This window comes from Brachypodium distachyon, chromosome 1, assembly GCF_000005505.3.
Source record: "Brachypodium distachyon strain Bd21 chromosome 1, Brachypodium_distachyon_v3.0, whole genome shotgun sequence".
NCBI classification, from domain to species: domain Eukaryota; kingdom Viridiplantae; phylum Streptophyta; class Magnoliopsida; order Poales; family Poaceae; genus Brachypodium; species Brachypodium distachyon.
This window is the reverse complement of record NC_016131.3, coordinates 23,042,332-23,053,863: the sequence shown is the minus strand read 5'-3', so window position 1 is coordinate 23,053,863 and position 11,532 is coordinate 23,042,332. Positions and strand designations below refer to the sequence as shown.

Below are 11,532 nucleotides of genomic sequence, written 5' to 3'. Positions count from 1 at the left end.
ACATTCGGCCCAGCTTCTACAGATGCAGAAAACTTTTCAAGGAGGAGCTAAATTTAGTCTTTCATAGATCAAGGAGAAAGAAATATGTATATTTTGAGACATGGATCTCATCTTTTAGATATAGCATTGTATGATTTTCACTCTTGTACAGTTTTTAACTTTGCAATATATGGCAGTAGGTCTATGATCTACTATCTTTTTCCATCAAAAAATTACTGATTCGAGGTCAAATGGGCTGAAACTACAAACAATGGTAAAGCAGGGGTTCATGGGCGGAGCCAGCGCCCGGGCACCCTGGCCAATTGCCCAAACTCCTCTAATTAAACCCTCCTTAACAATAGTGTTGTTGTTCTCGACAACAACAAGAGTAAGGGGTGTCAATGCTCGATGGCACAAGTGTGTATAGGGCGTGTATGCCGGTCTTATAGCGAAGGTTGCCGTAAACTTGAACAAGTTGACACGTCGATAATGGACCAAAAGACTATCCCTACACCTTTTGCACTTTTGCACCTAGCCCCCTTAATAGCTTCCTTCTTCCCTACTCAAGCCCTTCTTCCATTTTGACCATGACATGAGAGGCTTGATTTGTTGAATCCCATGACCGGTGCCTTGTTGGTAAGTTGACCAGTCTTGAGAAATGTTGACCTAGTCGTCGCCACATATGATATATTGCCCGGTCCATTTAAGGGTTTTATTTTACTACAACAAATAGTAAGCAAGATGATTAGATCAGCAAATTACTATGGACAAATTTTCGTTCAGAAAGAATGGCATATATCTTGTCCAGGCTCCACGGATCGGCTAGCTCCGCCAATACAGGGGTTCCAAATATATGCTGGACGCGTTGACGGCACCGGAGCAATGAAATAAGAACCTTAGTTATGAAAAAAACAATCATGATAGAGGAAAAATCGTGTTCACTCTTCTATTATATACTACTGCCTTAATTCTATCTAAGTAATCCGTTCTATTAACATTTTCACGGTCTCTAAGCGGTGTGAGGCAACGACCGTGCAGCCATCATGGAAGAAGCTGGGCAACGACAGTGGTTCGGGCTAGGGAAAGAAAAGGTGGCGCGGAAGAAGATGAGGGACGACGGTGAGTTCGTCGTCGGCTTTATGCAGGGTGGCGACGACCAAGCAATGAACTAAGGTGGCGGCTTGCCGGAAAATGGTGGCAACATATGGATAATGACGGGCACCGGCACGGTCTTTGTTTCAGCGAGCTAGTAGGCTAAGGCCATTTTTTGTTAGTCTTAAATGTGTTTTTGATTTTTGGCTTTTAAGCCACTAAAGCACATATTTATGTGCTTTTGATTTTGACTTTTTGCTTATACCATCACCTAGTAATATCAACTCAACGGCCAAAAAGAAAATCAAAAGCACCTAAATAGGCATTTTTATGGCTTATAAGCCAAAATCAAAAGCTACATTTATGCCTAACCAAACATAGCCTAAAAGGTGAGGAAATGGCCATGGGGGCATATTATAGACGATGAAAACACAAGCAGGTACAACATGACCGTAGTTGACGGAGGTGACATGGGTGACTGGGTGTGGTCTACGGGCTGACGCGGCAAGGCCAACTAGCTGACGTGGGTTGGAGTATAATCTATCAATATCTACAAAACTAAGTTTTATTAAATCCGTCGTGATGTATACCTTCGTAATATACTTATTTGATATTTAGAAGTAAACTTTTTTTGTGACTGGTTATTACTTTTGTACATGGAGCAAAACTAGACTATCTTATAAATGAGTCGCATGGAGTATATTTTAACTGTGCACCAACCTGTATGTAGGTCCCTACATGTATGCTCTTTGATAGGCCACTGTATGAACAATCTTCCCATTTTGAGACAACCAGATCAGTAGTACACATATACAGAGAAACTCCTAAGAGAAACATAAAACATGAAATGGTAAATTATATAACCTTTACACATATACAGAGAAACATAAACATGAAATGGTAAATTATATAAGCTTTACAATTTACGAACCTACTAAATTTTTTTCTTTCTTTCACCTAAGTCCCATTTTTTTTGTGTTGTGTGTGTGTGTGGGTGTGTGTGTGTGTGTGGGGGGGGGGGGGGGTGGTTGTCCCCTTGTTGCACATGGCTCCGCCGTGCATATAAAATGGTAAACATATAAGATTTACACTTTACATACCTAAATATGAATGTAAGACATATAGACTTTAGGAAATTTGATCAAACGGCGACTCGCTGGCCTAAATTGATGTGCACTCTCACCTGAATTCCAGCCTAACCTTTAATTTCGTCGTCGCAGACTGTCCAACTCGCTGGCCTATCACCAAACGGTGACTCTTCACCATGGACTCGAGGGCCAAGGCCGCCGCCAAAAACGAGTACCAGACCTGGATGGTAAGGAGATCATGTGTTATATACATTCCTGCTCGAGCTGCCTCTCCCTGCAGCCGGCCTGTTTTTCTGCGGCAGCAGGACTTCTTCTCAAGCCCATCGATCAGTTGACTTAGAAAAGTGGCCCTACGAAAATGCCCCAATGTTTACGGAAGGCCGCCTGGTACAGAACCACATAAAGCTCTGGTACAGAACCACATAAAGCTCACCATACCATTTGCTTCCAAGAACCACCTTACTCACATATTCAAACACACGAGCTCTGGTACAGAACCACATAAAGCTCACCATACCATTTGCTTCCAAGAACCACCTGTCAGTATCTACAGAATATTTACACTCTGGTTTCTGTGTGCGAAAGAAGAATTTTTGGAACGGAAAAGTGGTAGTGCAGATATGGAGTTCACTCCAAAATAAATTTTACACCCTCCGATTCATAAAAAGTGTCGCCCATTTTATACTAAGTTAGTACAAATTTTATTATAATTTTGAAATAGAAAAGAGGTACTAAGTGACGACACTTTTATGAATCGGAGGGGTACAAGTTAGTAGTTAGCTACAATTGGATAAAATCACAACGACCTGAAACATAGAAATAAACGATACTTTTTATGAATCGGAGGGGCACAAGTTAGTAGTCAGCTACAATTGGATAAAAATACAACAACCTGAAAATTATATACGCTCTCTATACAGAGAGGGTACTAATGTAGTGTGCACCCACACCTAGATTACAACCTAACCCTTTATTTTGTGGTCATACACTGTCGAACTTGTTGGCCTAGCCCCAAACGACACGACGACTCTTTACCGGGTCGTAAAAAGATTTGGAGGCATAGAAGCTACCGTAGTCATACCTGACGCTGAATTCGTTGTCCTGGAAAATGTGGGTACGTAGCGGTCCGTCCCGCGGTCGTACTTTCCGACGGTCTTGATGGCCCGATTGGAGAGCATACTCCATGTTGCATCCTGAACTCAAGAGAGGGGAGGGCAAGCAGGTTTTCCCAGTCTCCATCCAAGCATACTCGGCTACTCGCCGTCCCTAGCCGTGGTGGCCGCCATGAGGAGATCCATCTCAGCGTCCGGTGCGAGAGGCTTTGGTCGGCACGAGGAATCGGGAGTTGGGAGAGATGCATGCGGCTGGGAGGGTTTCTGGAAAATTTGCACGCACAATTGGGCGCTTGGGCTAGAGGGTGGGCGTGCTGCTGCAAATTATTAGTTTTGAGGGAAACAATAGATCAATGATCTATTGCAAATATATTAATCGAAAAGAAATATTTACAAAACTGATGAAGAAAAATTATCAGACAAACTATCGAAAGTTAGAAATCTAGTCTGTAAACTGGTAGTATTTTTTTCTCCTAGCACGGTGGAGTAAATTGCGCAGAACCATCACATGTAACGAAAACCACCATTTTTGCTAATTTTCGCACAAAACCACCGCAATTCAGTAAGTTTTTGCACATACCACTGATTCTGTGGTTTGGGGCGTATAACCTCATTTCTTACACCTCGGGCCCACCTGTCGGGTTGACCAGCCTGCCCTGGCGTTAGTGCCTTCAGTTAGCTCCGCTTGGACCGGTCTGAGCCTCCGATTCATGTTATACCAATCATCTGGCGGGCGAGGGGAATTTGCTGCAGCGGTAGCGGCCATGCGCGCTAGTCTACCTCTTTGATAAGGTTGTGTGAGCCATCATCGCCGTTGGCCGCGTCGTCCTCGAAGCAGGGCCGCTGCCCAACTCTAACCGGACTCCGCACCGCTGCAGGACGCCCCGAGGACAACCGCAGCTACCACTACAACCACGCCATCTCGCCCCAAAATCCCCCAACTCGAACCAACCAGCACCACATGTGGGCGGTGGAGCGGAGACTGCGGAGTAGCGCGGAGGCGGATCTCACCGGAGCCGAGGGGAGGAGCGAGGCGGTGTTGCGAACCTCGAGAGTGCGGTGTCTCGGAACGGTGTGCGCACTGGAGCGGCAACTCCATGCGGCTGCTCGCCAAGAGACAAAGAAGATAAATGAGGGAAGATAGAGCTTTGGTTGAGAGGGGGAGAATGGAGAGGGGTGCGGCTCACTCAGAGCTAACGGAGGACGCTAACGCCGGTCGGGCTGGTCAACCCGACAGGTGGGCCTGAGGTGTCAGAAATGATGTTCCACGCCCCGAACGATAGAATCAATGGTACGTGCAAAAACTTACTGAATTGTGGTGGTTCTGCGCGAAAATTAGTAAAATCGGTGGTTTTCGTTACAACTGTCTCAAAAGGGCCACAAGAAGGTTGTGTTCTGCCCTGCTGCGCCCTGTTCAGAGGCTCAGCGGACAGCACCATTTTTGTCCGCCGCTGCAGCTCGGCGGAGCATTTCGTCGACCACCACCGGGCGGGTGTAGGTAGGGAAAGCGGCGGCTGGAGTTGGATGGACCCCCCAGGTAGGGAAAGCGGCGGCTGGAGTTGGATGGACCCGTGGGGGGGGGGGGGTCGGAAGCGGGCTAATCCTGCTGCATACCGGTGCTCAGGCTCGAGTTCTCTTCGGATGGAGTTGGATGGACCCGTGGGGGGGGGGGGGGGGGGTCGGAAGCGGGCTAATCCTGCTGCATACCGGTGCTCAGGCTCGAGTTCTCTTCGGATCGGAGGATCTCGGATACAAGAGGGGGGCCACGCCGTCGCTCATGGTGCCTGACACCAGTAGACAGCTGGAGGCTACAGCTATTGCTGTAGTCCATCACACCGCCACCACGAGTCTGCCAGCTTCTCTTCGTCGGTCCCACTCCAGGCAGTGGGCGCGCTACAGCTCCGCCTGCTCCTCGGCCAACCGCAGCTTTGCCGCCGCCTCCCTTCGCTGCAGATCCGTCCATGCCGGCCGAGCCGCGTCCGCCAGGCAACTCGCACCGGCAGGTGATCTGATCAAAGAAGTGGAGCGAAGAAGATGTCGCCGAGCCGGTCGTTGGTGGGCGAGTTGCCGGCGCGAAGGCCTCGGCGGAGAACTTGCCGGCACCGAGGTCGGTCGGGTCGACCTCTCTGCCGAACACCACCACGTGCTTCCCCCCGCCGCCCGCCGCGCAGAGCACGCTGCGCGGGGACGGCCTCTCCCCCGTAGTTGTGCACATCATCGAGCTCCGCGTCCTCGGAGCACCCAACGGTGGTGCGCCCTGTCAGATGGAGCTGCGAACGACATTGGACTGGAGGTAGAGGATAGAAGGAAGGGGGAAGGGATGGGTGGAGATGGGTCGGAGTGGAGTTGAGTGGGGATGCAGAGGGGGTTAATTGCAATTCACAGCATGTCAGTAGGTGGGTCCCACTTGTCAGACACTTGACAGGTCAGCGAAATACATATTTCACCGTATAGGATCGTATTGCACCGTATTTTTAAGTTCGATAATCCAGATGAGCATTTTCAGAGAACGAGGACTAAATTGAACGGGCAACAGAAATTCAGTGACTAACGGTGTATTTTACTCAATAATAAAAAACAGACGGAAAAAACAGATTATGGCAATCCACGCAATGGAGCCTTAATCCCTTTAAGAAAACAGAATGTCTTTTAATCCTCAGCAGCAAGGCATCGGTTATGCTTATGCAAAGGGTTTTTTTTTATCAGTTATGCAAGTTGTCCTCAACTTCAGTATCAATCGATTCTATTTCTATGTGTATAAGGTCGCTTCAAACTATTGACTCATCAATGAACATAATTTCCTTCACTCTTGTGTGCTAGGCTACACATCTCCACTTAAGAAAAAGTACACATAGCATGTGCGTAGTGTCAGGTTGTATAATTCATGCTTGACGAAAGGAATGTATGAACCTGATGTTATTTACACGGTTAGGTGCACACTGCAGAATACATGCCACTCCAGTTTCCTCATCAATGACCATTTCGTCAAGCTACCCTGTCATATACGTACCAATTTTGATTTGTCCACCAACGATCACTGACCATATATGCCTGGAGGAACCAATACATGTTGGCAATGAATTGGACTTTCGATGGTCATCCAGCTATCTGTGTGCATTCCTTCATGGAGAACAAGGGGATAACAGGTCAATCTAACACAACAATAAAAATTGGAGTTGAGGCATACACAGGATGAGTGACGCGCGTGTTTGTGAGAGTATATGTTTGTACTATGTTTCTAAAAAAAAAGAGCTGCTGGAAGTTCACACAAGACAAAAGTAAATTATCCTAAAAATTGATTTAATAATAAAAATTTATACAGGTCTTTTGATCTACTGTTTTCCGTCAAAATAAAATAAAATTGTGAAACACTACAAGGCAGATACGCCTTTTGACGACAGGGGTGTTCATAAACGGGTTGTTCTTTTTTTTTCAAGGGGGAAACGGGTTGATCTTTAACCCATGGAAATCGGGAATCAGCAAGCTAGTGCATTTGCCTTCACTAATCACCCGTCGAGCAATCAAGCCAGTACACAATTTTGAACTACTGGTTTTCACGGGTTCAACTCAACCTGTTTTTAAACACCCCTATTTGACGAGGCTGGCATATGTTATCCACACCCCTCACTCCACACATGTGCATGTACTGATATCTGGATGGCTGTATAAGAGCATCTTGGTGCTTGTACACAGGTGCTTAAAAAGGAAGAGCTTTGCCATATCACTAAGTACCTATCTAAAATAAACTTACTCCAATGCTGACAAGCCTAGACAAGTACTTAATTCTTTAGATGATTTTTCTTTTTTCATCACTTTTGTAGTCTCTTTTGATTAATCTATGACAATAGATCTTTTTACCTATTGTCCTTGCCCCTCAAAAAAGCGTAGACATGTACTTAATTCGTGTGTGCATCTTTGTAGCACTCACTCAGACATCTCATTCAACAAATTCCTTCTATCACGAATCCTTCCTGGCCAGTACATTGGTGAAACCATCAATAGGGCCAGGGTAGATTATTACTAGTGGTATTGGCTTTCTCCCTTGGTCATAATTATAGTCATGTTTGCCAGCATACGTATCTCATTCATCTTCTAGACTTCTACTATCATGTTATGCAATATAATGCACGCTTAGATGATGTCGGCAAAGGTCGAGCGGTGACAAAAACAAGATGCATGTCGTAGAATGGCAAAGCGAGCTTGTACAATTCCAAATTTTCAACATCGTTTCTAGCTGACTCTTGAATATTTTATACCTTTGATTATGAGGCAGAGGGATTGATTTCACAAATGCGGTCCATTCAGATATATCTCATCTACTAGATAGTACCCCATATTGTATTAACTTCCAACACGGTGGTGAACAATGGTGATTGGTTCAACACATTGATGTCGTTGTTTGAACCAGCAACGCCAAAAAATGAATGTCAAATCCAAGTATCTTGTGATGCAACTGCCTCAAGCATGATTGTAGATAGTCCATGATCCCCACGAGTGAGTTGCCCCTGCCATGCAATTCTTCCCGTCCCAGTGCATGCAACCAGTGCAGAATGCCTGGAAAGCCATGAGCCTATCCCATTTGAAGCAATATTCAATGACTGCAGGTATAGGTTTCCGACGACATTCTTCATCAAATATTTCTCTCACACCTTGAACAAATTCATTTACGCAATCTATTTTTGTACTGTCCTATGCGGAAGCATTCATCAATGGAATCGGCTGAGCATGCATTCGCTAACATCCACATAGCTACCGTACATTTTTGCAAAGGCGAGAACCCTCGTTCTTTTAAGGTATGTCTTCTCTGCGTGAAAAATGGTGACCACTCACCGAGTGCTTGCAGGAGAAATAAATGCCTTCTCATTCGGTATCTTCGTCGGAACATGGCATCTGTGTACACCGGCGTATCCAAGAAATAATCTACAACAAGACGTTCATGACCAGCCTCTCTACCTCTATCAATGAATCTCCTCTTACCACTACGACGACAACGATTTGTACCAAGAAGTTGAGCATCCATTGCGATGGCAATAGCGGTGTCAATTTTGTTTTCCATCTCATGTGCAACAGGATCCTTGAACAAGTTCTCGATGGCGATCTCACCACTCGATCTATCAGAGGTGGACATAGGTTGTTGTTGGGATATTGGTAAGCGGTGAATCCAGAGTACATATTGTCTTTGCTTTCAAAATGAATGAACAAACTTTGTAGCCTTGTCATTTGGTTGCTTAAAGCACACATGCTTTTAGGATCAGTCAGCTTGAACAACTCTCAACTCTATCTGTTTGTCCCAAAAAAACAATTTTATCTGGTTGTTGTACACCTCCATGGTTCCATACGATTGTCATGCGTGAAACATATTATGTCCCTCTCTTCCATTTTTGTGGGCCCAACGATTTGACATATATGGCCTGTACGTACCAAACTTTCATATTTTAATTATTGATTAAATGAGACAAAGATGATTCAATACTAACACGATGGGTAGGTGCATCGTTGACAATTCAAACTCTAGATAGTACTTTATGTGAAGTAAAGAAAACAAGATACTACAAGATAATCTATGAAACATGTTCTAGATAGTACTTTATTTGAAATAAACAAGAAAAGATAATTCATAATAATCTATGAAACAAAATATAGAAAGTACTTTATTTGGATTAAACAAAACAAAAATCAAAGAAAGATTGACTGCGCGCTCATAAATTGTCGTGGTTATTCTTGACCCATTATTTTACTGCAGAAAAATTGCAGCTGCTTTGTGCTCCATTCGATGAAAATCAACATGCCATTAGTGTTGGCCATTACAAAATCCATGTGTTGCGCCCATTATTTTACTGCATAAAAACCAATGGCAAGAGATGGATCTTGTAATGGCCAAGACCAGTGGCATGTCTGATTTTTAGAGAATGGAGCACTAGGCAGCGCTACAATTTTCTGCAGCAAAATAATGGGCGCAGAGAATAACCACAACAACTTATGACCGTGCCAATCAATCTTTCTTTGATTTCTTTTGTTCAATCCAAACAAAGCATTATCTAGATTTTGTTTCATAGATTATTTTGAAGTATCTTTTCTTGTTTACTTCAAATGAAGTAGTATTTAGATTTTGTTTCATAGGTTATCTTGTAGTATCTTGTTTTTTTTTACTTCAAATAACGTACTATCTAGATTTTCAATTGTCAACAATGCACTTACCCATCATGTTAGTATTGTAATAATCTTTGTCTCATTAAATCAGTAATTAAAATATAGAAGTTTGCTACGTAAGTGCCATATATGTCAAATCATTGGCCCACAAAAATGAGAGGTTTACAACAACCCGATAAAGTTGTTTTTTTAGACAAACAGGTAAAGTTGTTGTTCAAGCAAACAGATCCTAAAAGCACGTTCACTTTCAAAAAACCAAACGACGCAGCTACAAAGTTTGTGTGTTCATTTTGCAAGCAAAGACCATATGTACTCTGGATCCACCGCTTACCAATATTCTAACAAAAACCTATGTCCACCTCTGATAAATCAAGTGATGAGATCACCATTGAGAACTTGTTTAATGATCCTGTTGCACAGGAGATGGAAAACAAAATTGACAACACCATTGCAGCCGCAATGGAGGCTCAGATCAAAGCTCAACTTCTTGGTACCAATCGTCGCCTTCGTAGTGGTAAGAGGAGATTAATTGATAGAGGTAGAGGGGCTGGTCATGAATGTCTCGTTGGAGATTATTTCTTGGATACACCGGTGTACACGGATGCCATGTTCCGACGAAGATACCGAATGAGAAGGCATTTATTTCTCCGTATCGTGCGAGCTCTCGGTGAGTGGTCACCCTTTTTCACGCAGAAAAGAGACGCCTTAAATAGAAGAGGGTTCTGGTTTTTGCAGAAATGTACGGTAGTTGTGTGGATGTTGGCGAATGCATGCTCAACTGATTCCATTGATGAATGCTTCCGCATAGGACAAAGTATATCAATAGATTGCTTAAAGGAATTTGTTCAAGGTGTGAGAGAAACATTTAGTGAAGAATATCTTCAGAAACCTACACATGAGGACATTGAACGATTGCTTCAAATGGGAGAGGCTCATGGCTTTCCAGGCATGCTGGGAAGTCTTGATTGCATGCACTAGGACCGGAAGAATTGCCCGGGTGCATTGCAGGGGCGGTTCAATCGTGGGATCATGGAGTATCTACAGTTATGCTTGAGGCAGTTGCATCACAGATACTTGGATTTGGCATTCATTTTTGACGTTGTTGGATCAAACACCGACATCAATGTGTTGAACCAATCACCATTGTTCACCGCTATGTTGCAAGGAAGAGCCCCGCCAGTTGAATTCATGGTTGATGGACCGCAATACGATATGGCCTACTATCTAGTAGACGGGATATGCCATGAATGGGCTGCATTTGTGAAACCAATCCCTCTACCTCAGAATCAAAGGGATAAAATATTTGCAAAGCGTCAAGAATCAACTAGAAAAGATGTTGAAGGAGCATTTGGAGTTCTACAAGCTCGGTTTGCCATTCTACTGCATGCAGCTCGTTTTTGGCACCGCTAAACCCTTGATGACATCATGTATGCGTGCATTATATTGCATAACGTCATAGTAGAAGATGAATGGGATACGTATGATGGCAAACATGACTATAATTATGACCAAGGGGGAAAGCCAATACCACCGGTAGTAATCTACCCTGGTCGTATTGATGGTTTCACCAATGTACTAGCCAGAAAAGGATTCGTGATAGATGGAAGCATGTTCGTCTAAAAGGTGACTTGGTTCATCATATTTGGAATCGCTTTGGAGATGGACAACACAACAATTAGATATGTCGTGCAATAGTTCATTCTTTATGTTTTACTTTACATTTACTTTATGGTCCAATAATGCATTGATATGTGTCGAACTCTTTAATAAAATTGTTATTATTTGGAGAATACTCAAGATATTTTTCATGTCTGTATTTGTTCAGCACACTAGTTATATTCAAGACTCCCCTAAATTTTGGACATGATTCTTGATTCAACTACAGACAGTAGACATGCATTCAATAATTTCAAGAAAGACCATATATAGTAATGATGAATTATTGTTAAGTAGAAAAAAGAGAGAAAGTGGAAAAAAATGGTTTGTTTATGGCATTGCATACATACAGACCTGGATTTGAGCCAATGTAATCAATTCTTGGACGATCGTTTCCATATGCTCTTTTTAATAATTCTGGAACATGGAGATTGTAATCTGCACTTCACCTGCAA

General features: G+C 43.6%; 1 long non-coding RNA gene across 1 annotated transcript; it reads right to left on the bottom strand.

Annotated features, from left to right (window-relative positions):
• Positions 1–5,997: 5,997 nt before the first annotated feature.
• Positions 5,998–11,532, bottom strand: LOC106866257. The gene is made up of 2 exons (XR_002966517.1): positions 11,432–11,532; positions 5,998–6,391 (listed from the first exon to the last, which is right to left on the bottom strand). It is a non-coding gene; the product is annotated as an uncharacterized LOC106866257 (long non-coding RNA).